Genomic DNA, 23535 nt, shown 5'->3' with positions numbered 1-23535 from the left:
GAAATGAAGCCAAGGACAGGGAGGAAATTGGATTTTTTTCCTTCCCCATATTTTACCTCCCTTGGGGAGAAAAGATCATAAAATTTTATTTATTTATTTTTAAAACTATATCTTATAGGGTTCCTCAATCTTTTGTACAAAAAAAGAGAAAGAATGCAAATCTGTTCTGACACTCAGAGTCCCTTTGAACCTTATTAGGGAATTAATTAAGTGTTGGATCAGTTGTTTTACTTTGCTTTATTTTGGTTTTTGGTGTTCAGGCCTGTGTTTTCATAAGTGAGGGAAATTCCTAGTGTGGAAAGTCCCTCTACTTTTAAAACTCCCTCTGTACATGCAGATCAGAAATTCCTTTGTGACTTAGAGAATCATGGATTTAGCACTGGAAGGGACTTCAGAGGGCATCTAACCCAACCTCCTTATTTTACAGATGAGGAAACTGAGACCCTTGTCTTAAGAGTGGACTTCATTACATGGGACCATATCATTTTCCTAAAATTTACAAATTTAAGACTTGTCTGAGAGTACTATGAGATTACCAAGGTCACACACACACTTAGGGCAACAGCTAGAGGTGGGGAGTCAAGAAGACTCATCATCTTGAGTTCAAATCTAACCTCAGACACTTCATAGTTATGTGATCCTGGGCAAGTCACTTACCTATTTGCCTCAGTTTCCTCATCTGTAAAAACAGCTGGAGAAGGAAATGACAAATCACCCCACTGTCTTTGCCAAAAGAATCCCAAATGGGGTCATGAAGAGTTGGACACGATTGACAAATGACTGAGACAGTTAGGTTGGGTGTCAATGGCCAGACTTGAACATGAGCAAGAAAGTCCTTCTGACCTGGTACTTTGTATTGCTGCCTCTTTAAAATTTAGTATAATTGTAAAATGTACTACAGGGAAGCCACAAGGACAGGGCCTGCTCAGCAAATACTGGCTCTCCACTTACACTCTTAGATGGGCATGCATATTTAATGCGCTTATCTCCTCTCTACCCAGTTTCACTCACATGATACAAAATTTACTGCCATTCACTTTGACTGAAGACCTGGGAGGGCCCATATGACTCAGCAAACCAATTTTGTTTAGTTTACCTATGCCCACCTCCTTCCGAATGGTGTTTTCCATGGCTTCAGTCAGCAGCCTCTTCCCAGGGGAGGGGTTGGGTGGGCCTGTGGTCTGGGCAACTGTCTTGAGCTCCCTAGACTCCCTGGCACCACAGGAATGATGCAGCCTTTCATGATTCGGAGGCAGGAAGATTGAGTTTCTTATGCTTGTGGTGTGTTTGTGTGTGTAGGAGAGTTATCGGGTGGGGGCCAGCCCATGGATAAAACAAATGCTGCTAACAAAGAATTGTGCACTCAAGATCGTTAAAAGAGAGGAGGGAAGGAATACAGGTGCTCCCTTCCTGGGACAGGATGGAAGACCAGATGAAGCCTCTGGGGACTCCCCCCACAGTATTTGCTTTGGGGCTTGGGTAAGAGAGATGCTGGTTCTCATTAGGGGTGGTACCTTCCTATTGGAAGCTCCCTCTGCTGAATTGACTTGACAGCTTTCAACAGCTAGTGTGCTTTGCAGACTGAGGCGAACCACTGGCAGCCTTCTAGTCTTCACCCTCCTGCATTTGCAGCCTGATGTCAGGTCCAAGAATGGAAACAAAGGGGAATCTTGCCGGATGAATGTGTACCAGGAGTAAGTGGCCCTGAATAGCATTTCTAACAACCAAATGTTTTTGCTTCCGGCACTTTTCCTGTGACGGTGCTTGGAAAATTCCACCCTCCCCATTTTTGGGGGGGTGGGGTAGGGTGGGGAATGACACTTGTCTTTTAATAGATTTCATGGTCAAACAAAACAAACCCAAAAAACCCCAAAACTTCCACTTGTTTTCTTGGTCCTAAATATTATTTTTTGAGTCCTAGATAATTATGGCAAGGGGTGAAAAGTGATTCATTTATGCACAAGTATGAGTTTCTTTTGGGAAGCCACTTGGTAAAAAAACCCAGGAGAAAGGAACATTTTTTTAAAACAGGTGCATTTCTCTTTTCTCTCCCTTCCCCATCTCTGTCTTTCTCTGACTGTCTATCTCTATTTCTGTCTCTGGCTCTCTCTGTCCTCATCTTTGTCTCTGTCCCTCTCTCCCTCTGTCTCTCTTCTGACTTTTTCTCTATCTTTCTGTCTGCCTGTCTCTCTAACTCTGTGTCTTTCTTTCTATCAGTCTCTCTCTCTCTCTCTGTCTGTCTGTCTGTCTGTCTGTCTCTCTCTCTCTCTCTCTCTCTCTCTCTCTCTCTCTCTCTCTCTCACACACACACACACACACACACACACAAACACAGAGTTTCACTATCTCTGTGCATGTATCTCTTCTCCCTCTTGTTTAACTTGCTTATTCACTCTCTCTTGAGAAATTCTTTTCTATGTATTTACATGATGTTGACAATGTGGAGTGCACATCCTTGGCCACAGATAAAACAGAACTGCATATTGCTCACCTCTTTGGACTTTGTACATTGCCTGGACACTGATTTGTAAAACTTGGTGATCTTTTGGTGTCTGGAAGTCTTTAGATGTTGGCTACTTTTTTTCCACACACATTTAAATACTTAGTGGGGAGCTCAAGGCATGCTTATTCATGGCCTTTAGACTTTATTGTTGATATAAAAGTGATTACAGTATTTAATAACATCTATATGTGTATGACATATGGGAGTACACATACCATGTAAGAATGGAAGTAGACCACATCAGTGAGGTTTATAAATTTGTGTCAACCATCCATTAATGCCATTAGCAAGCATTAGTAAGCTCCTCTTGTAGCTCAAGTACCAGGGGTACACCCTGCCCTCAAGAAACTTGCATTCTTTTGGGAGATTAATATGCATATATCCATACAAAATAAATCCTAGGTGATTTCAGGGAGGGGGGAGGTCCTAGCGGCTGGGGGTGGTGGTAGGAGTCAGGAAAGGTAGGAGGTGGAGCAGATATAGGTGTTATGCTCAATAAACAAATCAAGCACTTGTGAAATGTAGTAGAACCCTGTTTTTCATATCTTCTTATTAAACAAGTTTGGATAGAGGTAACATGACCTAGTGGGAAGAGTTCTGTATTTAAATTCAGAGAACATTTGTTTAAATCCAACTCCAACTCTTATTTCTTATCTTGGACAAGAAATAAATGAAACAATCCCTACTTGCAAGAAGTTGGTGCCATTAGGAATAAGGAATATTATTATTTCTTATGTTATCTTAAAGTTTCCATGTTACATTATTTGGCAAGATAGTGTGGGTGGAGTGGGAGCGTAGAGGAGGAGGGATGACCTCCAAGGTCCTTTGTGCTCTAAATATGCAATGTGGTATACTGAAACATAAAAATTGCATTTTTGAAAAATCTATATGTAACATGTAGGTAATATGTAACAATGGCTCTAATGAATAGTAGTCTCATCTATATTTTCCCAGAATAACTCATTCTAAGGGGGCGGCTAGGTGGTGTAGTGGATAAAGCACCAGCCCTGGAGTCAGGAGTACCTGGGTTCAAATCTGATCTCAGACACTTAATAATTACCTAGCTGTGTGGCCTTGGGCAAGCCATTTAACCCCGTTTGCCTTGCAAAAACTTAATAAAAAAGAATAACTCATTCTATCATTCTGGATAAAGAAGAGACCTCAACAGTAAAGACTGAGGAACCTATTGTATTTTAATGTGTGTAATAAGAATGACTAGCATTTACAATATATTCAAGTTTGCAAAATACTTTATAAATGTCACCTCATTTGATACAATAATTCCATCTTACAGATGAGGAAGCTGATAATTGAGTGACTTGCTTAGCGACACAAGTAGCAAATTTCTGAAGTAGAATTGGAACTCGGGTCCTGCTGATTTCACTTCCAGCACTTTTAACAATTGCTTTACCCAGGTAAGGATGCTGCCTCAGACCAAAGTATTAATGTTGTTGTTCAGTCATTTCCATTCATGTCTGACTTCTTTTGGGTTTTCTTGGCAGAGACACTGGAGTGAGTGGTTATTTTCTTCTCCAGGTCATTTTACAAATGAGGAAACCAAGGCAAATAGGGTTAAGTGTCTTATCTAGGGTCACACAGCTAACAAGTGTCTGAGGCTGAATTTGAAATCATGAAAATAAGACTTCTTGATTCCAATGTCCTATTAAGTGACTTGCCCATGGTCACACAGCTAGGTAAATATTAAGTGTCTGGGGTTGGATACAAACTCAGGTCCTCCTAACTCCAGAGCTGGTGCTCTATCCACCTAGCTGCCCCCCCCCACAGTATTAATAATATCTTGAATGTCCTTCATTTTCAAAGAAGAACACAACACCAGGCAGGTGATACCATTACACTGAATTTGGGTGAAGGGGTGCTGTGCTAATTGAATTTGAGTGAGGGAGTGCTGTGCTAAGATACCAAGCCTCACTTTCTCCTCCAGAGCCATCTGGGTCCAATGACCAGGTATGAATTAGGAGGACAGGAGATGGCTCTAGATATGAGATAATCAGGGTTAAGTAACTCACCCAAGGTCACACAGCTAGTAAGAGTCAAGTGTCTGAGACTGGATTTGAACTCCTGCCCTTCTGAATCCAAGGCCAGTGCTCTATTCACTGCACCTTGATAAGTCTGGAAGAGGTCCTAGTGGGATATATGGTTAAGGCATTGCCAAATGTAAGGCATCTAACCATGATTAATAATATAGGCCAAATTCAGCTACAACAAACACCACAGAAATGAAAATCTCTAAATAACAAGGAGATTCTTAAGACCTAGACAATGGGCTATTCTTATCAAATTGTACTCAATACAACAAAACAGTTTAAACTGTCTCTTGAAAGTAGGGGAAATTAAATTTGAGAGGTCACCTAGATTCATAGTTCAGTTCTGAAAGGAAATCATTCTAGGAAATGAGATGAGACATTATTCATCAGTGGGAAGAATTTAAAATCAAACCCTTTTCAACTTGGAATCTAATCCATTTCACAGAATCAAAAATTCCAGAAGGGATTTCAGTCACCATATGGTCTAATCTATGCTTGAAAAGGAATTCCTGCTATGACATCCCTGAGAAGTGGTCATCCAGCTTCTGCTTGAAGACCAGCAGCCCATTCCACTTTTTTTTCTTTCTGTCTGTCTGTCTGTCTGTCTGTCTCTGGCAATTGAGGGTTAAGTGACTTGCCCAAGGTCATAGCTAGTAAGTGTCTGAGGCTGGATTTGAACTCAGGTCCTCCTGACTCTAGGGCTGGTGCTCTATCCTCACATTACCTAGCTGTCCCACCATTCCACTCTTTAGCTGTTCAATCATGTCAAGTTATGTCAGATTCTTCATGAGTGGGATTTTTGTGGCAGTGATACTGAACTGTTTTGCCTTTTCCTTCTCCTGCTCATTTTACAGGTAAGGAAACTGGGATAAATAGGGTTAAGTAACTTGCCCAGGGTCACAGAGCTTAGTACTTGCCAGCTTTGAAGGTAGATTTGAAAATTCAGGAAGATGAGTCTTCCTGACTCCAGGTAGACACTATCCATTGCACCAAGCAGATCCATTCCACTCTTAGACAAGTCTAACAGAAAGTCTTCCTAGACATCAAACTTATATTTGCCACTTTAAAATCTTCACCCATTGCTCTAGGTTCTGCCCTTTCAGATCAAACAGAACCAGTCTAATTCCGCTTTCATTTCATTCCTCTTTAAATATTAAAATCTAGATATCATGCTCCTTTTACTCCTCTCTCTCCATTCTCTTTTCTCACTCAAACATCAACTGATTCTCAAATGACATGGATTCAAGGTTCTTCTTCATCCTGGATATCCTTTTCTGGATGTTCTAAAGCTTATCAAGATTCTGTTTAAATGGTGTTTCTAAAAACTGGATAAAATTCTGTTGGTGTGGTCTGACCAGGGAAGAATGTAGAGGGATCTCCTTATTGCAGGAAACTAAGCTTCTTTAAATGTAGTACCATATCATATTACATTTTTAAATACTGCTTCATAATTTTGATTCTTAAGTTTTCAAATGCACTGAAATTCTCAAATGATTTTTAGATAAACTACTATCTACTCATGACTCCTTCATATTGAACTTAGTAAGTTGACTTTTTGAACCAAATGTAAGACTCCATTTATCCCTACTGAATTTCATCTTCTTAGATTCCAGCCTCTCAGAATACTTTTAGATCCATACTCTGTCATCTAACATGTCAGCTATTGCTCCCAGATTTGTGTCTTTTGCAGATTCAGTGAGCATGCCATATATGTCTTTCTGTCTTTTCTTTTTTTTTTAAGGTTTTTTTTGCAAGGCAAATGGCTTTAAGTGGCTTGCCCAAGGCCACACAGCCACACAGTGTCTGAGGTCAGATTTGAACTCAGGTACTCCTGACTCCAGGGCTGGTGCTCTATCCACTTCGCCACCTAGCCACTCCCATGCCATATATTTCTTACTCAGGTGACTTTATAGTAATGTTAAATAGCAAAATGCCAATATTCTTTCTAAAAAGAGATGGCTCTCTGGGAGGAGTTGGTGAGAAATCCTGAGAGAAATGCAATGCAAAAACAAAAGATAGTAATATTTTTTTCAAAAGAAAGCAAAAAAAAATAACAGAATAAAGCAATACCTGAGACACTCCATTTGAAATCTCCTGTCAAGTTGACATTGAACTTTTTGAACTAGCTTTTCAATCAGTTCCAAATTCAATTTCATATGGTCCAACCCATATCACTTCATATTTTCCTCAAGAATAATATTAGATACTTTATAAAAAAGCTTTACTAGACTATAGATAAATTATTCTACTGGTTTAAGATTCTTTCAGAAAGAAAATAAAGGAGGGAGAAAGCTCAAATAAAAAAAAGGAAATTCGTCTGGTATGACCTATTCTTGATAAAGCCACGCTAGTTGGCCATTTCCTTTTCTAGTTATTTACTTAACCTCTCTTTAAATTTCTATACTAGATTTTTTCCAGGAATCAAAGTCAAGCTCAGTGTCCTATAATTTGTTGATTTCCTTTTTTTGAAAACTGGGACATTTGCCATTCCACAGCCCTTTGGATTCTCTCTCATGGTCTTTCAAAGATCACTTACAATGATTCAGCAACCATGTTCATTAGCCCTTTCAGGATCCCTGATTTAGTTCATGGGTGCCAAGGGACTTAAATTCATAGAGGGCAGTTAAGATGCCCACTTGCTATTTCCTGATTTATCTTGGGTTTCAATTCTCTGCTAGTCATTTTTGTTTTAGTCATTTCCATTAAGAAAGTCATTTGTTGCAGAGAAAAGAAAGGGGAAATAAACAGCTCTACTTTTTTCTGTTCAGTCCACTTCACTTTGCATCTGCTTCCTGACTGATTTCAATAGCATAGCACAAGATACCCCTGTGCCCAGGTATCCTCTGATGTCTCCCCCACTTCTGTCTTCTTTTCTGTGTTCTCTCCCCTTTTAGATTGTAAGATCCTTGAGGGCAGGCAGGGACTGTTTTTCTTTTTTATTAACAGTATCCCTACTACTCACTACAGTATCTGCCACATAGTAAAGGTTTATTGAATTAGATTGGTCAGGTACCATATCCCATCCACTCCTTTCTTTAAATCTCTTCTCCCCCCGCCCCATATAACTTTTCTTAAAAATTCTTTTGAGTGACCTTAACTTTCCTTGCTAGGCTCAATTCATTCATAAACACGGCACTTTCAGCATTAATTTTGTAAGACAGTGCCACATTCTTGTCCTACTCCTCAACTACATGCCCTTACTTCTACATTTCTATGTATTGTTTTAAAGGTCTAAGAAGTTGATGAACTCCCTCTGAACCCATACTGATGTCTCCAACAAGCTCCCCTTTTCCCTCTTCATCAGAGTTGTTGTTTCCCTTTTCTTCATGAATTTTATCCTTGAATTTTCCATCTTTCCTAGACTGAATTTTTGCTGTGTAATTTTAGTCAGAGGAACTCTGCCTCTACTTCCTCTGAACACTTTGAAATATGTTTTCCAGTATTCATGACTTGGTCCTTTGTACAAGATCCAACTACTGAGTACTAGAACTGGAAGGGAAACTGAGGATTACATAAGTTAATGCCCTACAGAAGGTCACCCTTCTAGAAAGTGGCAGAACTGGGACTGGAGCCCAGGTCTTTTGGGTTCAGCTGTGATTCTTCCCATCTTCCTGGCTATTCGCTTTCCTAGGACTAAAGCCAGGGTGATAAGGGAATTTCCTAATAAGATAAGGTTGACCATGTGTGGAAATCAACAATTTGTTGCCTCTCTCTTTTTCTTGAGATTTTTTTTTTCAAGTTTCATTCATTTTTGTTCTTGGTATTTTTGTGTTTCATCAGGAATTACATTGAGACTCTGATATGTGATGGGAATCAGATCTTAATGGAAAAATTGCATCTGAATTCAGTTCCCAGGAGTCCCTCTTTATTTAGAACTCTGCCACTATGTCACAACTGCAGAGACAGAAATGGCCTTTGGAAGACTTTAGACAAGCTCATTCTCAATTTTGCCTCTTCACTCATATTTTCATTCATTCTTTCCACTTTTCCAGACAGAGTTAGCTACTGCTATGGAGAAACAAATATTTTAAACAACATAGAAAAAAGAAGCAAGCCCCGACTCCCTGTCTTAGATTTTAAATCTAAGAACACAGATGAGGCCTGGGATATTCTCGGCTTGTTTGACCTGGAACTAAAGTGGGATCAGAGAAGAGGCTATATGCCCTGACTCTGGGTGGGGACAAAATGCAATATGGAAAACGTGCCTGACTTGGTGAACACGGGCAATTACTGACAGCCTAGGGAAACCCACTGCCATTCAGGCCAAGCAAGCCTGGTGTGAGGCACTGGGTTGGATAAGATTGCTGGGGGAAGGAGGAACAGGCCTAATTCTGAAGGAAATAACAACTGAAGCCAGGAGGAAGAAGAGAGTGGGAGGAAGGGCTGAAGCTCAGGACAGCAATTTCCTCATGTGTTTCTGCCATCTCAGAGACTCAGGTCCCCAAATTCATCATAAAAACCATCATTTCCTCTCAGACAGAAATGCCTTTCCTCAAGATTATGCAGAAGAGAAAAGATGAGTTCAGGAATTGGGGGCACCCACTTCTTTATGTCAGCATTCTGAGATGATTGATGAACTTTAGTGATTATTTATTTAATAGGATAATAATTCAAAATTCTGCCTAATCTTTGTTTAGTAACTGGGAGATTGCATTGGAAGGAAAGTGAAGTACCTGGCACTTTTTGATCTATAGATCTCAGAGCCTTTTCCAAGTGTGATTAAGTCATTTCTTTCCTCCCTCACAACCAACAATGAAATGAGAATGCTCAAGGTTGATCCAAGACATGATCCAGACTGAAAACAGATATAACTTTTCAGTCTACATCTATACCTTCAGTTATCCAAAAGGCTCTAGTTGAAGTAGACTGTGTTTGATTCCCTCATGAAATTAGAGTAATATAGGAGAATTAAGAATACGAGTGCTATTAGGTTGTTGTCCTGCAGAACAATCTTTATGTCTTCTTTTCCAGGGACAGAACACTTGACTGACTGGACAAATCATTTTAATCCATTGTGTTATTTCTGATGTTTTTCAGTTATATGAATGGCTCAAGAGAGGCTACTTTGTAGATCAGATTTAGACACAGGAATAAAATTCAGTCTTACTTTTGAGTGCTATCTTTGTTTAACTTTGGAGCTAGAATTGGAAGGATCTTCAAGATCATCAAATCTCCCTCATTTTACTAAAGTGGAAACTGAAGTTTCAAGAAGGTAAGTGATTTGTCCAAGGTCACATATCTAGTTAGTGGCAGAACTAGAATTAAATCCCATACCTTTGGGGTCCCAGTCAAGTCTACTTTCCATAGATTCTCCAGTAGCTCTCCAAATTACTTTTCACTTACATAGCATATGTGTTATGTATTTACATATGTGTATATGTAATGTATATGTTCTCCATATATAGGCACACATATACATATACCTATGCACATACTCACATATGTATATGTATATATACACGCATGCAACACACATCTATGTATATTCATATAAGGTCTAGCTGGCTTATGGTATAGAATAGAACATGGATGTCCAACCTTTTAGCTCTTCTGGGTGACATCACTCAAAAAAAACTTGTCAAGGGCCACATATAATTTAATATTTATTTATGACTACAATGTAACCCATATTATCAATAAGTATAAAAATAAAATGTAATAATATTGCATGAACGGGCTTTGGGCCGCAGGTTGGACATACATGGAAGAAAGATGTCAGGACATAAAGGGTTAACTACATCGCCACAGAAGGAAAAGTAATTTGAAGGGACCTAGTACTGAGAATCAGTCTTTGAGAGAGCTGTACCACAGGAACAAGAATGAAAAACGGGTGAGAATGCCTTTTGGTGAAGAAGCCAAATGGTCAAGTTCTGAAACCTCAAATCCACCTAGGGGGTTTAGACTTTTATTTTGGTTAATAAGCAAGAAGAAAGATAAGCCAGTTGCTCTCAACCCAATGAGGTTTCAGCCTCTAAATAGTAAAATTGATCCATCTGGGGCATTTAGCCCCAGTTGCTGACCACTCCTCCTGGTGAGCAGAAAGGAAGTTAATTGGTATCCCTTGATATTCCCAACTTTCCTTCTCTCCATTCTCCTCCCTCAACTATTGAGTCTTTCTGCCTAAATTCCGATATAAAAGTCTTTTCAGCATGGACCTTGAATCTTTTCACTAAGCACCATTTAATTTTCAAAACTAATAGGGAGAACCTTGTAGAATTTATGGAGAACCAGATGGTTCTCACTATAGGGAAGAAGCAGTGGTATGATGAAAAAAGTATTGTCTGGAGTCAGAGGATCTAGGTTCGAATGCAAGTACTACTTTCTATCAGTGTAGAGAAAATTGGATTGGATTAGATTATTTCTGAGATTTCATCCAGCTCTAAATCTATGATCCCACGATGCACAGGACAGCAGAGGGAGGTAGATAGCAGCATCCTTGTGGGGAAGGTTTTGCCAGAGGAAGTAGGGACACGGAAAGTCTTCATTTTGTTTCCTCCTAAACACTTATGACTCTTTTTATTAGCAAGGAGGGGACCTGGCTCTGGCCCCAACTTTCAGAGCAGAGAGTGAAGATGGAAGTTCAAAATGCAAAGTCCCACAGTTGGGAAATGAGCTGTAAGACCTCAACACCTGAAAAATATTGACTGTTTCTTTTTTTAAGCTAATATTCCAAATTTCTTATGAAAGTCAACTTTAGACATCCAGGACACAGGAAGTAAGGAAGAGATTGACTGCCAACAACCTCTGAGGGCTCAAGACTTTTTTTTTTTTTAATAACATCCAGATGGATCCACAGAAATTGTTAGCATCTTAAAAAAAATCAGCTGCAGAAGAAATGAGATTCAAGTGGTTTAGGGAGGGCAGCCTGGAGGAGAAGTATATACTTGAGAGTCCCAAGGGGTCTGAGACTAAGTGAAATATAAAACCTGGTGGGGATGGGAAGACTACCTCCTAAGAAAACCCTGAAAAAGAGATGGTGCTATAGACAGAGGGTTTCAACTGGTAATGCTTCTAATGGTGAGGTTCTGTAGGGAGATGTAGCTAGATCTCTTTATACTTTTCCCACTTCTTTCCCCTGGAAGAGGAAGTGCCTTTTTCCTGGATGCTGTTTGCATGCAAATCCCTGATATAGAATCAAAAATGAGGAAGAGGAAAGGAGGACCCCCAAAACCTGTCTTAACTCTAATCTTCTCTCATCTAGCTGCCTTATTGTTCCAATGCAATTGGTCCTTGCAGTCCCAGAGATCTAGCCTCTCACCTGTGGTACTTCAAAGCCCATTAAGAATCAGCCATCTGACAGTTAGCCCTACGTAATCGGGTTCTGCTGCATTGTTTGCCTGTGACAACAAGAGATTAGAGCTGTAGGAAAGGAGTTGGGGGGTTGGGTCTGGGAGAATGGAGATAGCTTTGTTTTGCTATAATCCCATAGTCCTAAATCAGGAAATCTACGGGAGGAGGATGTGAACAGCTAGAGGATTCATATCCTGGAACTTCCAGCATGTAATGCCTGGGGCAGTCAGTGAAAAATATATTTGTATATCATTTGCACCCTGCTTACCTAATGTGGCAACCCAAGTTTCCTGCAACAAATAACATTACCAGAAAAAGACTTAGGGCCAAAAGGAGCCAGGACTGGTTATACAGCATTAGCCAGGTAAAGCCATTACAAGGAGTCATCTCTTTCCTTTGGGATTACACTGACATTTAAGCTTTGGCTTCCTGGTATTTCACTATAAGATTCTTCAGTGGAATGCAATGACTCTATGACAGGCTGCTTCTTCCTTCCTCCCAAAATGAAGCCTGCCTGGGTTATTGCAATACCAAATGAACATATAGTCCTGCCAAGTTAATAGTAAGTTAAAATGACAGTGTGGGTTCCCACCACTAGGGATGTTAGAGATGAAATGCCTAGGGAATAAGAAAAATTCCCCTTGTGAATTCCAGTCCTTGCTATTTTTATTTTCAGGGCATTGGATTTTCATTCAGCTTTGTGTGCAGAGAATTCAGTGTGGGATTTCCACTAACAGCTCTAAAATGAGCATGTGGCTTCTTAGCACAGCCCTAATGATCTAGGGAGGGAGTGAGGAGGAAAGGGAAAGCAATCTGGGCTTTGAGTCAAGTTTGTGTCCCAGCTACAGTGCCTCTTCTCTATATAACTGTAGGCAAGTCATTTATACCTCTCTAAGGCATCAGTTTCCCCATCTGTAAAATGAGGATTCCCACAATGGCTAACCTGCAAGTTTTATTTTTCACGTTATTTTTAGCCTGGTCCTAGGATGAGAACTCTCAGTGTGAACATTCTTTCCACCAATGCAGAAATTCTTCAATTTAGAGTATTGGAGAATTGCCTGGGGATATTGAAAGCGTCTTGACTGTGACTCCAGGACTATTATTCTTAGAATTTTCATAGAATCATAGATCCAGGTCTAGATTAGGACCTCAGAGGCCTTCTGGTCAAAACCTGTTTTTTTTTTAGAGAGGAGGAATGTCATAGGGTCAGGACTTAAAGCTAGATTTTTTTTTAGTTTTTGCAGGGCAATGGGGTCAAGTGACTTGTCCAAGGCCACACAGCTAGGTAATTATTAAGTGTCTGAGACTAAATTTGAATTCAGGCCCTCCTGACTCCAGGGCCGGTGCTCTATCCACTGCACCACCTAGCTGCCCCATTAAAGCTAGATTTTGCTAACTCCTCAGCCAGCCCTCAAACCACTTTGCCACATTGCTACTTAGCACTATAAACATGAGTCTTTTTTACTTAAACTATGTAAAGATTAAATCTCGTTTTTAGTAAATACATAAATCAGGTCACCAAGAACAAGTACTGGTATAATTAAGATGATGATAGCTAGCATTTATATGGTACTTTAAAGTTTGCTTTTATGTATTTTATTCATTCTATATGTATATATATACATACATACATAAATTATATATATAAATATGCCACACATATATTATTATCAAATTTGATCTTCATAGCAACTCTGTGAGTTCTTTACTATGTTTTAAAGTATTTGCAAAACTGAAAGTACTATATTAATGCATTATTATCATCATTTTACACATGAGGAAACTGAGGCTGAGAGGTTAAGTGACTTGCCCGAAATCATGCATCTATTAGGTATCAGGTCTATGTTAAAGATCTGAGATTAATTTCTATTTTTTCTAAAATGTCTCATGGAGGGGGTAAGATTTGACTTCAAGAGGAGAGATAAAACTTTGGTGAAATGTAACAGGAAGAACGACTAAGGTCTCAGAAAAAGGGGCAAATTATAGGAGGGGTCACTGGGTAACTATGGCCTTGAGGAAATAAGGAAGGTAAGAGTGACATTTAAATTATTGGCCTGTTTGGTGCACACATCGCAGAGGAAGGATGGTTCATAAGAGGAAATTTGCCATGGACATGTCACCTTGAGTTTGTGGGTATTTGATTCTGAACATCAGTGGTGTAGAGCACAGCCCAGGAAAACATTTGCTACAGCCCATTCAAGGGAGTCCCTCAAGGATGGAGGCCAAGTGTGAGGTCACTCTGCTGTCAAGCCCAGAGTCCTTGTGATCTCTGCCCAGATGTAAACTAGTAAGGTTGTGTGCCCTAATTTCAACATTTTGTGCTCAAGAAAAGTTTCAATGAGTTAAAAGGAAATCTTCTTTGAAATACCAATCCTCTGAGCAATATATAATTTGGTTATTTAGTCTATCTTGTTTGTCAGTGTTTTTCTGCTTTTATCTATATGCTTCCACACAATTTTATTTAGGAAAGAGTTTTAAGGTTATTTCTTTTTAAAAAGAATTGGGATCCAGAAATACTGTTGGGTTCTTTTGAGGTTTGAACATTGGGTTTTTTACTGTTAACACTTTGACCTTTTGGTTGGAAGACTTTTTTATATTGATATACATATGAGCTCTATACCTCCACAGAGACCTCTGATGATGTTTCATAATAGCTCACATTTAAACAATTATGGTTTGCATAGCACCCTACATACATTTTTTTCTCATTGGATCTTCATAACAAAGCTGAGAGGTAATTGTTTACTACCATCCTCATTTTACAGATGGAGTCACTGGGAAGCAGATAAGGTAAGTGAATTGGGATGATACAACTAGTAAGATTCAGAGAGAGGAGTTGAACCCAAATCTTTCTGCCTACATTCTATCCTTTAGTGCACTAAACCACATCCAAATGGAGATGACTCCGTGTTTGTCAAAGTTAATCAATAGAGTGAAAGCTCAGGTATATTGTACCAACTTGGAAAAAAAGTTCAGACCCAGAAAAAGGGTGAGGATGATACTAGTTAAGGCTGGAGATGCTCATCATCATATTGACTAAGGATGATGATTTTTTTTTGTCATGACAACTGAGTCTTCTACCAAGTCATAAGAGAGTCATAATTCACATGAATAGAGGGAGTACTCACACTAAGAAAATCCTTAGCTCCTTTCAGGACAGAGTTTTTCCATATTCTCCAACTATTAATACACTCCAAATTTCTTTGTATTTTTTCTGCATATATATTTAATTGTAGAAACATTCTTCTCTCCCTCATAGCCCCATAGATTATCAATTCCTTGAGAGTAAGGATTGCTTCATTTTTGCCTTTGTTTTCCTAGTGCCCACCATTGTCTCTGGCATATAATAGATGCTTAGTTACAGATCCTTCAGGTATTGAAGTATGTGGGTGAACATATATATTTATTTTAATTGATTATATAAAACACATCTATAATATCATTCATGCCTATATTCTCACATATAAAGAATGTGATAACTTGATCATTAAGGGCAGGAGCAGCAGAGGTAGTCAGCTGGCTGGAAAGAGATCTTTAATGGACCCCTAGACTTTGTTTACTTCTTATATAAATTGTATGTAGTTTGGTAGCAGGCACAAATGCCTGAAGGTCATGGTGGCTATCTTCCCATAATAGGGGTTAGTCTTTCCAATGACTCAGAACCTCTAAGACCGAAGTTCTTGGACCATCTTTGCTTCCCCATTCTGTGAGTTTCTATTTGCCTTACATCCTTTGCTGAATCCCCTTTCCCTTGAACTTTTAGATCCAGAGTTCTGTAGGCTCCTTCTATAATATAACATCCAGTTCATATATATAAATAGAATATTATCTCCTTGCAGGAAATGCTTTCTGATTTATTTCACAGGTGGCTTTAGCTATATTTGATATTCATTGAGAAGGCAAAGGCTCTGGCTATGAGAAAGATTATCTTAGTTCCCACCTCTCTAGGAGCTCTAGGAGTCTCTTTGGGTCTCAATTTCCCCTTTTGCAAAATGATGGGATCAAACAGATGACCTTAGGATACCTTTTAGCTCTAAATCTATGATCCAATGATGCGATCCATTATACTAGGGGTATTGGAACTGGCAGAAGGAACTGGAAGGACACAAGATAATGAAGCATCTGGCTTTCATTTAGCTGCAAATGATTTAGCAGGAATAGAGTTCTTAGTGATCCTTTTTATTTCCCAAAGCACTTTGTTAGGCATGAAAACTTGGCAAAATTCTCCAGTCTTTCTTTGTCCATGCCAGAGGCAGCATGGCATAATAGAAAGAACATTTGAATGGGAGTCAGAGGATCTGGGTTCAAATTCTGATTCTGTCATTCCTGTGTAACTATGGTCAAAGACCCTTCCCCCCTCTCTGCCTCTGTTTCTTTAGCTCTAAAATGAGGGTATGGGACTCCATGACCTCCAATGTCTCTTCCACCTTTATGGCTGGGATCTTATAATTTGCTAGAACAAGAGTTTCTTTAAAAATGAAAAAAAATGGTTAGACCAAGCTAACTTCTACTCTGATGTATTGTGAATCAGCAGTATTCTTTAGGGTGCCATTTTTGGCTGATATTAAGAATTACAGACCCAGTCTCTCCTGCCAACAGTGATTCATAGTCCCTGAAAGCCAATTAAGTACAAAATACTAGGGAAGCCATTCTCTGTATTAGGTGATATAAGGCACTCTACTTTCTACCTGAACACCAAAAAGCTAAAAATACTGAATGACTAATGAAATTTGTGTCCACCTGGCCCATCAGCCACCGGGGCCAGGTCTCAGCACGATGTACTTCCTTCAAAGTTTTCCATCTCTCTAATTTGAATTCTAGATATGAACTTCAGAATTAGAGACATGTCCAACTGCCGGAAAAAAGATTTGCTAGGAGGTTTCTATAGAACTCCCGAGGGCAAAACCCCTCCAAATTAGTCCTGCAATGCCTCTCAATGCCAGTGAAAGAACTTGCCACTCTCTCTGGCTGATTTATAAATTCAGGTTTCCATCTGGGCCAGGATTTGAGAACAGATTTATTTCTCATTCACTTAGTTCTTTTGATTTGGTAGTTGCTGCCCAGAGAAGGCATGGCCTCTGATTTTTAAAATGACAAATTGGAAGCAGGTATATAAAAAAGGATCAGCTAACTATATCATTATGCTATAATAAAAATATTGGACTTTAGATTCTTTATAATACATCTTTGAAAGATATGTGTTAAAGCATATCCCTAGGAAAAAAACAGATTTTCCCATTTTCCAAGATGGTAAAAAGCACAGAAGTAAGTGCTTTGCTAAAGGTCACACTGTCGGTGCTAAAGAGAAGTCTCCCAAAAGTTTTTCACAGTTGTTCTAAAAATGAAAAAGGAAGAACTTTGACTATTACTGGAATGGTATTGGAGGAATGCTGAAACTGGTGGTTGTTGTTTTCAGTCATTTCAGTTGTGTCCAACTCTTCATGACCCCAATTTGAGTTTTCTTGACAAAGACCCTGGAGTGGTTTGTCATTTCCTTCTCCAGCTCATTTTAGATGAGGAAACAGAGATAAACAGGATTAAGTGGGTTGCCCAGAATCACACAGCTAATGAATATCTGAGCTCAAATTTGAACTCAGGCCTTTTTGACTTTCAGCTCTGTACACTATCTATTGTATCACTTAACTGTCCTTAAGAAAATGGGAGCTAGTTCATATAAGGACTGAAAATTGTTCTTCCTCCAGCTCTTTTTTCTTCTCATCCTCCCTTTCTTCTTCAAAGAAAAAAATGTTTTGTTGATTTTCATCTTTACTAATTTTTTACTTTGGTGGTATTTCCCATTGACTCATATCTCATCCCCTCCATCCACTGAAACCCTCCTTTGTCACAAAGTACAGTTAATCAAAACAAATCAACACATAGACAATGTCTGATAATGTATTCCTCATTCTGCACCTGTAATCTACCACTTCTCTGCCAAGATGTAGAAGATATGCTTCATATGTGATCTTGGAAGTCACAGGTGATTACCACGTTAATCAGGATTCTAATTTTTCTTTCATTGTTGCTTTCATTTGCATTATTATGGTCATTGTGTTAATTGCTTTGATGCTATTTATTCTTCATCAGTTCATACAAGTCTTTCCAAGTTCCTCTGAATTCTACTTCTTTTTTCTTTTTTTTTTAACTGCAAAATAATTTTCCAATCCATTCAGTTACCACTCTTCCTTTTTCAGGGACTGCTCAAGACAATTTTGATGCTACCTCAACTAATCCCTGTTTCAGCTTCCATGCATCCTCTCAGAGTGCTCTGGGTGAGTATTTGGAATCAGACTCCAAAAATCTCCATTTGCAATCCAGATCTGTCTGCTTATATTTCCATGTTGCCTGAATCTTTCTGTGACTACTTGACTTTACCTGGCAGCACAATGTTGTACAACAAGGTTGTTGGTGAAGAGTATTTCCTTTCAAGCTGGCACAAAGAGGATGAATGAGTTTTGAAAAGGAAGTCTCCTGTTTGTACTTAAATCTCAGTCTCATTTCAAAAGCAAGCAAGCACTGCTGTGTAAGCTTCTATCTCCTCTGAACCGCTACTGTCTTGGAAGTAGGTAGCACCCTCTTCTGGGCTAAGTCCAAAGACCTTCTGTTTAGTTAGAAGGTAAACTGGGACAATACCAACAACAATAGCATCTTTCTCAGCTCTTCTGCCCTATCACTGCCCCCTCCTGGCTTACTGTTTGAATGCCACCCTGAAGCTGTCACAGGCACAAATAGTTAGATAGATGTCAAGGCTTGGGAAGTATTTGCAAGCTTAGTATTTATTTGAGTACTCTTTGGATGCAAAATGTGGGCTTGGGTCACAGGAGCCCACCAAGGAACTAAAAAGATTCGGTCCCTGAGGTGAGAAAGGGTAACTATCTATCACTGCCTCCCTAGTTGCTAGCAGAAACACAAAAAGCCATGAAGCACCCTGTAAACAATTACTGAGCAGACCCACAAAGGACAGGTGCTAAGTGCTGGCTATTTAATAGATGCTAAATTGATATATAAGGTCAAGAGTCTAAGGCAATGATGGGGAGAGAAGTTCAAGTTAACTATGTAAAGGACCATTGATTTAGAATTGAAAGGGATTTATTGAAGTCATTTAGATCAACTTCTTAATTTTGCAGATCATGAAACTGAGTCCAAGTAATTTGCATAAGGTCACACAGATAGCAGATGACAAAGATTCAAATAGTTCAGAGGCAGATAGACAATCACTGAGTGAATGGGGTACTGGACTTGGGTTCAACAAGACTCATCTCCATGAGATCAAATCTGGCTTGGATACTGTGTGATCCTGGAAAGTCACTTACCCCTGTTTGTCTCAGTTCCTCATCTGCAAAATAAGCTGGAGAAGAAAATGGCAAAGCAGTCCATATCTTTCCCAAGAAAATCCCTAAATGGGGTCCCAAAGACCAACTGAAAGTCTATTCCCCCTCTGACTACAAATCTTTCACATTTCCCCCTGAGACCTGTTGTTTTCCACTGGGAAAAAACCCTAAATGTTGAGCAAATTTCAAGTCATAGGATTTTAGTTCTAAAACTGGAAGGGATGTTAAATTCCTTAGCTTCCTAATGAGGAAATTGAGAGCCAGAGAGGTTAAGTGATTTGTCCAAGTGATTACTACAGTTAATGAGCAGTAGAGTTGAAATTTGAACTCAGGACCGATGAATTCAAATCCAACTCTTTCCACTCACCATGTAGCCTTCACTTGGACAGCCCTGGAGGGGAAAGAATGTTACCCATAATATGGCTATCAACCATATGACTGTGAAAGGAGGATGCACATATCAGGGAACAGAGATCCATAGGGTCTCTGCAGGCTAGTGCAACAAATACTATTAAGCATAGATAGTATTGGTATTTTAAGAACACACTACCTCCTTCATGTAATTGATTTATATTACCTTTTTTAGTAGTTCATTTATTTCAATCATATCTTACTTTTTGGGGCCCTATTTGGGGTTTTCTTGGTAGATATATACTGGAGTGGTTTGCCATCTCCTTCTCCCACTCATTATTACAGATAAGAAAACTAAAGCAAATAGTGTTAAATGACTTGCCCAGGGTCACACAGCTAATAGGTGTATGATGCCAGTTTTGAACTCATGAAAATGAGTTTCCTGACTCCAGATCTGGCACTTCATTCACTGCTCCACCTAACTGCCCAAGTCACCCAGCTGTCTATATTAGTTTACTCCTTTTTTTTTTAGGTTTTTGCAAGGCAAATGGGGTTAAGTGGCTTGCCCAAGGCCACACAGCTAGGCAATTATTAAGTGTCTGAGACTGGACTTGAACCCAGGTACTCCTGACTCCAGGGCTGGTGCTTTATCCACTGCGCCACCTAGCCGCCCCATTACTTTACTTCTTAATAAAGGTTATATGAAAAAAGAGGATTTGTGATTTTGATGGCAACTCCCCTCCTTTCTTTCATTTGTTAGTTCTTTCCTTCCTTCCTATCTTCTTTCCTTCCTTTCTTAATCTATTAATTCAGCCTTTGGAATAGTCTTATAAACATTGGTCTACATATATGAGTATAGATTTTAGAACTTTATGGAGATTCAGGAATGATCTTGGTCTAATCTACTCATTTCATTGAGCTTACCCAAGGAGGTTAAGGAATCATCTCAGTTGTAGAAGTAATAGAAACAAGATGCAAAGTCAAGTACTCTGTTATCTTTCTACCACTCCATATTGATTCTGTCATTGATTCTGTGTGCCATTCATTCCAAATAATAAAATAGGCATCATCTTTTTAAAAAATATTGGGATTTTTTTGTTCCTTGCATCACCTTCATAAGTAACATTTATGCCATGCTCCTTTTCCTCTAAAAAGACAATGAAAATTTCTTCAAAATTTAATTCAAGGATTAAGGCAAGAACTCTTGACTTGGTTTTCTTATCATCTAAAGCACAAAAAACTCAACACAGGAGTCAAGCTTCCTCAGATTTGACTGACCTTTAATTGCTGGAAAAAATCAACATACTTTTCTGATTTGATGTGTTACCATGGCAAATGTGCAGATGGTTGGACACTGAAAGCTGTGTCCAACCAAACTAACACTATTCTTACAGAATATCTTTTCTATGCTATTAATTAAAATTAAAAAAAATATTCTCCAAAGGTCTTACTTTATTCAAATTCCAAGCCTGTACCTTGTGACCTGTCCTGTATCAGGCCTGACCCACAACACTATTTCTCAGGAAATTCTTGGTGACAGCTTGGGAATCTCTGAGACATTTTGTTGGTATTGAACAACCTTGATCATAAGCATTGTTCCAACATTAGCAAATTGCCCCTGGTCAGCTTCTAACCATCAAACCATCATTCCCCATGTCTTTTTTTTATTTTGCATTTTCAATATCCAGATTCAAGTCCTCTCCCTCCCTCTACACTGTCCTACCATTGAGAAGGCAAGAAGTAAGATACCCATAACACATGAAGTCTTGCAAAACATTTTCTATTAACCATGGTGAAAAAAAATGCTTCTATCCATAATAAGAGTCTTTCAGTTCTTGGGAGGTGGGGCAGCTAGGTGGCACAGTCGGTGGCAGCTAGGTGGTGCAATGGATACAGCACCAGCCCTGGACTCAGGAGGACCTGAGTTCAAATCTGAACTCAGAAACTTAATAATTGCCTAGCTGTGTGGCCTTGAGCAAATCACTTGACCCCATTGTCTTAAATTTGAAAAAATCTATCAGTTCTCTCTAAGTGGTTTCCCCTAAGTATTTTTTTTATTGTGAATCCTTTGGGATTTATAGGATTATTATATTGAACAGAATAGTTAAGTCTTTCATAGTTGATTATCATTAAAATTATTTCTATAGCTATATATATATGTATATATACCATTCTCCTAGTTCTTCTCACTTTACTTTGTATCAGTTTATATCAATCTTCTAAATTTTTCTGAAACTACTCCCTTTATCATTTCTTACAGCACAATAGTATTTTTTACAATTATGTATACCAATTTGTTTAGTTATTCAGTTGATAGGTATCGCATTGGTTTCCAATTCTTTACACTATAAAAAGAAGTGCTATAAACAATTTTGTAAATATTTATCCTTTTCCCATTTATTTGCTCTCTTTTGGATACAGACTCAGTAGTGATATTGATGGGTCAAAGGGTATGCATAGTTTTATAGCCCTTCGGGATAGATCCAAATTGTTCTCCAGGAGGATTAGATCAATTCCCAATTCCAATAGTAGTTTATTAATGTCCTGGTTTTTTATATCCCCCCCCCAGTCTTTGTCACCTTCTTTTGTTGTGAATCAAAATGATGAGTATAAGATGGTATCTCAGAGTTATTTTAATTTGTATTTAATTTGTATTTCTCTAATTATTAGTGATCTAAATTAGTTTTTCAATAATTTTTAGATGATAGCTTTGTTTTTTTTCCTTCTGAAAACTGTTCATAGCCTTTGACCATTTATCAACTGGGGAATGGTTCTTATTGTTTTTCTTTTTAAATTTGGCTCAGTTCCTTTTATATATTTGAAAAAATAAACCAGAGAAACTTGGTGTAAAAATGTCCCCCAATTTCATGCTTTCCTTCCAGTTTTGTCTATATTAGTTGTTTGTGCAAAAGTGTTTCAATTTAATGTGATCAAAACTATCCATTTTACCTCCTATGAGTTTCTACATCTCTTGTTTATGATTCTTACTTTAACCATAGATCTGGCAGGTATTTTTCCCATGTTTTTATGGAAATCATAATTTTTTTTTAATATCATCCTTTAAATCGTGCCCATTTTGAGCTTAACTTGGTGTGAGGTGTTGTTCTATGCCATGCTTCTATCTCTATGCTTTCCAGTTTTCCCAGCAGTTTTGGTTAAATAGTGAGTTCTTGCCCCAATAGTTGAGATCCTTCGGTTTATCAAACACTAAATTACTATGGTCATTTATTTCTCTGTCATCTTTTTTAAAGAACTATATAATGTTGGGTGAGGTGTTTCTCTTTCATTTGTGACAGCAGCATTCTGGTAGGTTCTACCCAAAGTCAGTCAGTCAACTAACATTTATTAAGCACTTATTATATGACACACACCATGTTACATGCTAGGAAAATAAGGAAATTTTTTGTAAAAAGTCATTTCTCTCAAGGAACTCACAGACAAATGGGAGAGACAATGCTGAAATAGTAAAGACATGTACAGAATTATAGAGGGTACACATCAACTTGAAAGGGGATCAGGAAAGGCTTCCTATAGAAGGTAGAATTTTAGTCAGAAGCCAGGAGTTAGAAATGAGGAAGGAGAACGTTCAGGCAGGGGAACAGCTGATGAAAATGCAGACTATAGGGAGCCAGAGTATCTTGCCTCACAGGAGTGTCCTTGCATCTCAGCAGACCTGGTAGAGAAGTAGAACTTGAGCCTGGGGGTTGTTTGATTGACTCAAGGTGGTAGATGTTTCTTAGTTTCAGGAGCTCAAGAAGATTGGGATGTCAGTCCAGAGAATGCTGGCTCCTATGAGATCACTTATTTGTTGAAGTATTAAACTATGAGGTGTTTCTGAAGGCTAGGCCAATATGGCCTGGTTTCAAGAAAAGAAAATATAAGGAGGATTTGCAAAAACTGAATGTGAGGATGCAGTGTAGTAAAGTGGAAAATCACTGACTTTGGAGTCAGAAGAATCATGTTCAAATCCTTGTTTATTTATTAATTATCTGTGTGACTTTAGGGAATTCAGCTC

The 23535-nt window shown here is 38.7% G+C and overlaps 1 long non-coding RNA gene across 1 annotated transcript in view; it reads left to right on the top strand.

The window, feature by feature from the left end:
- Window positions 1–1261: 1261 nt before the first annotated feature.
- Window positions 1262–23535, top strand: part of LOC141518496 (uncharacterized) — a 35787-nt gene continuing 13513 nt past the window's right edge. Inside the window, exons 1-3 of the long non-coding RNA XR_012477214.1 lie at window positions 1262–1694; window positions 3798–3918; window positions 18033–18110. This is a non-coding gene — a long non-coding RNA (uncharacterized LOC141518496). The remainder of the gene's footprint in view (window positions 1695–3797; window positions 3919–18032; window positions 18111–23535) is intronic.

Source organism: Macrotis lagotis, chromosome 1 (assembly GCF_037893015.1).
Source record: "Macrotis lagotis isolate mMagLag1 chromosome 1, bilby.v1.9.chrom.fasta, whole genome shotgun sequence".
Lineage (NCBI taxonomy): Eukaryota > Metazoa > Chordata > Mammalia > Peramelemorphia > Peramelidae > Macrotis > Macrotis lagotis.
This window is presented reverse-complemented; position numbering and strand designations above follow the sequence as displayed.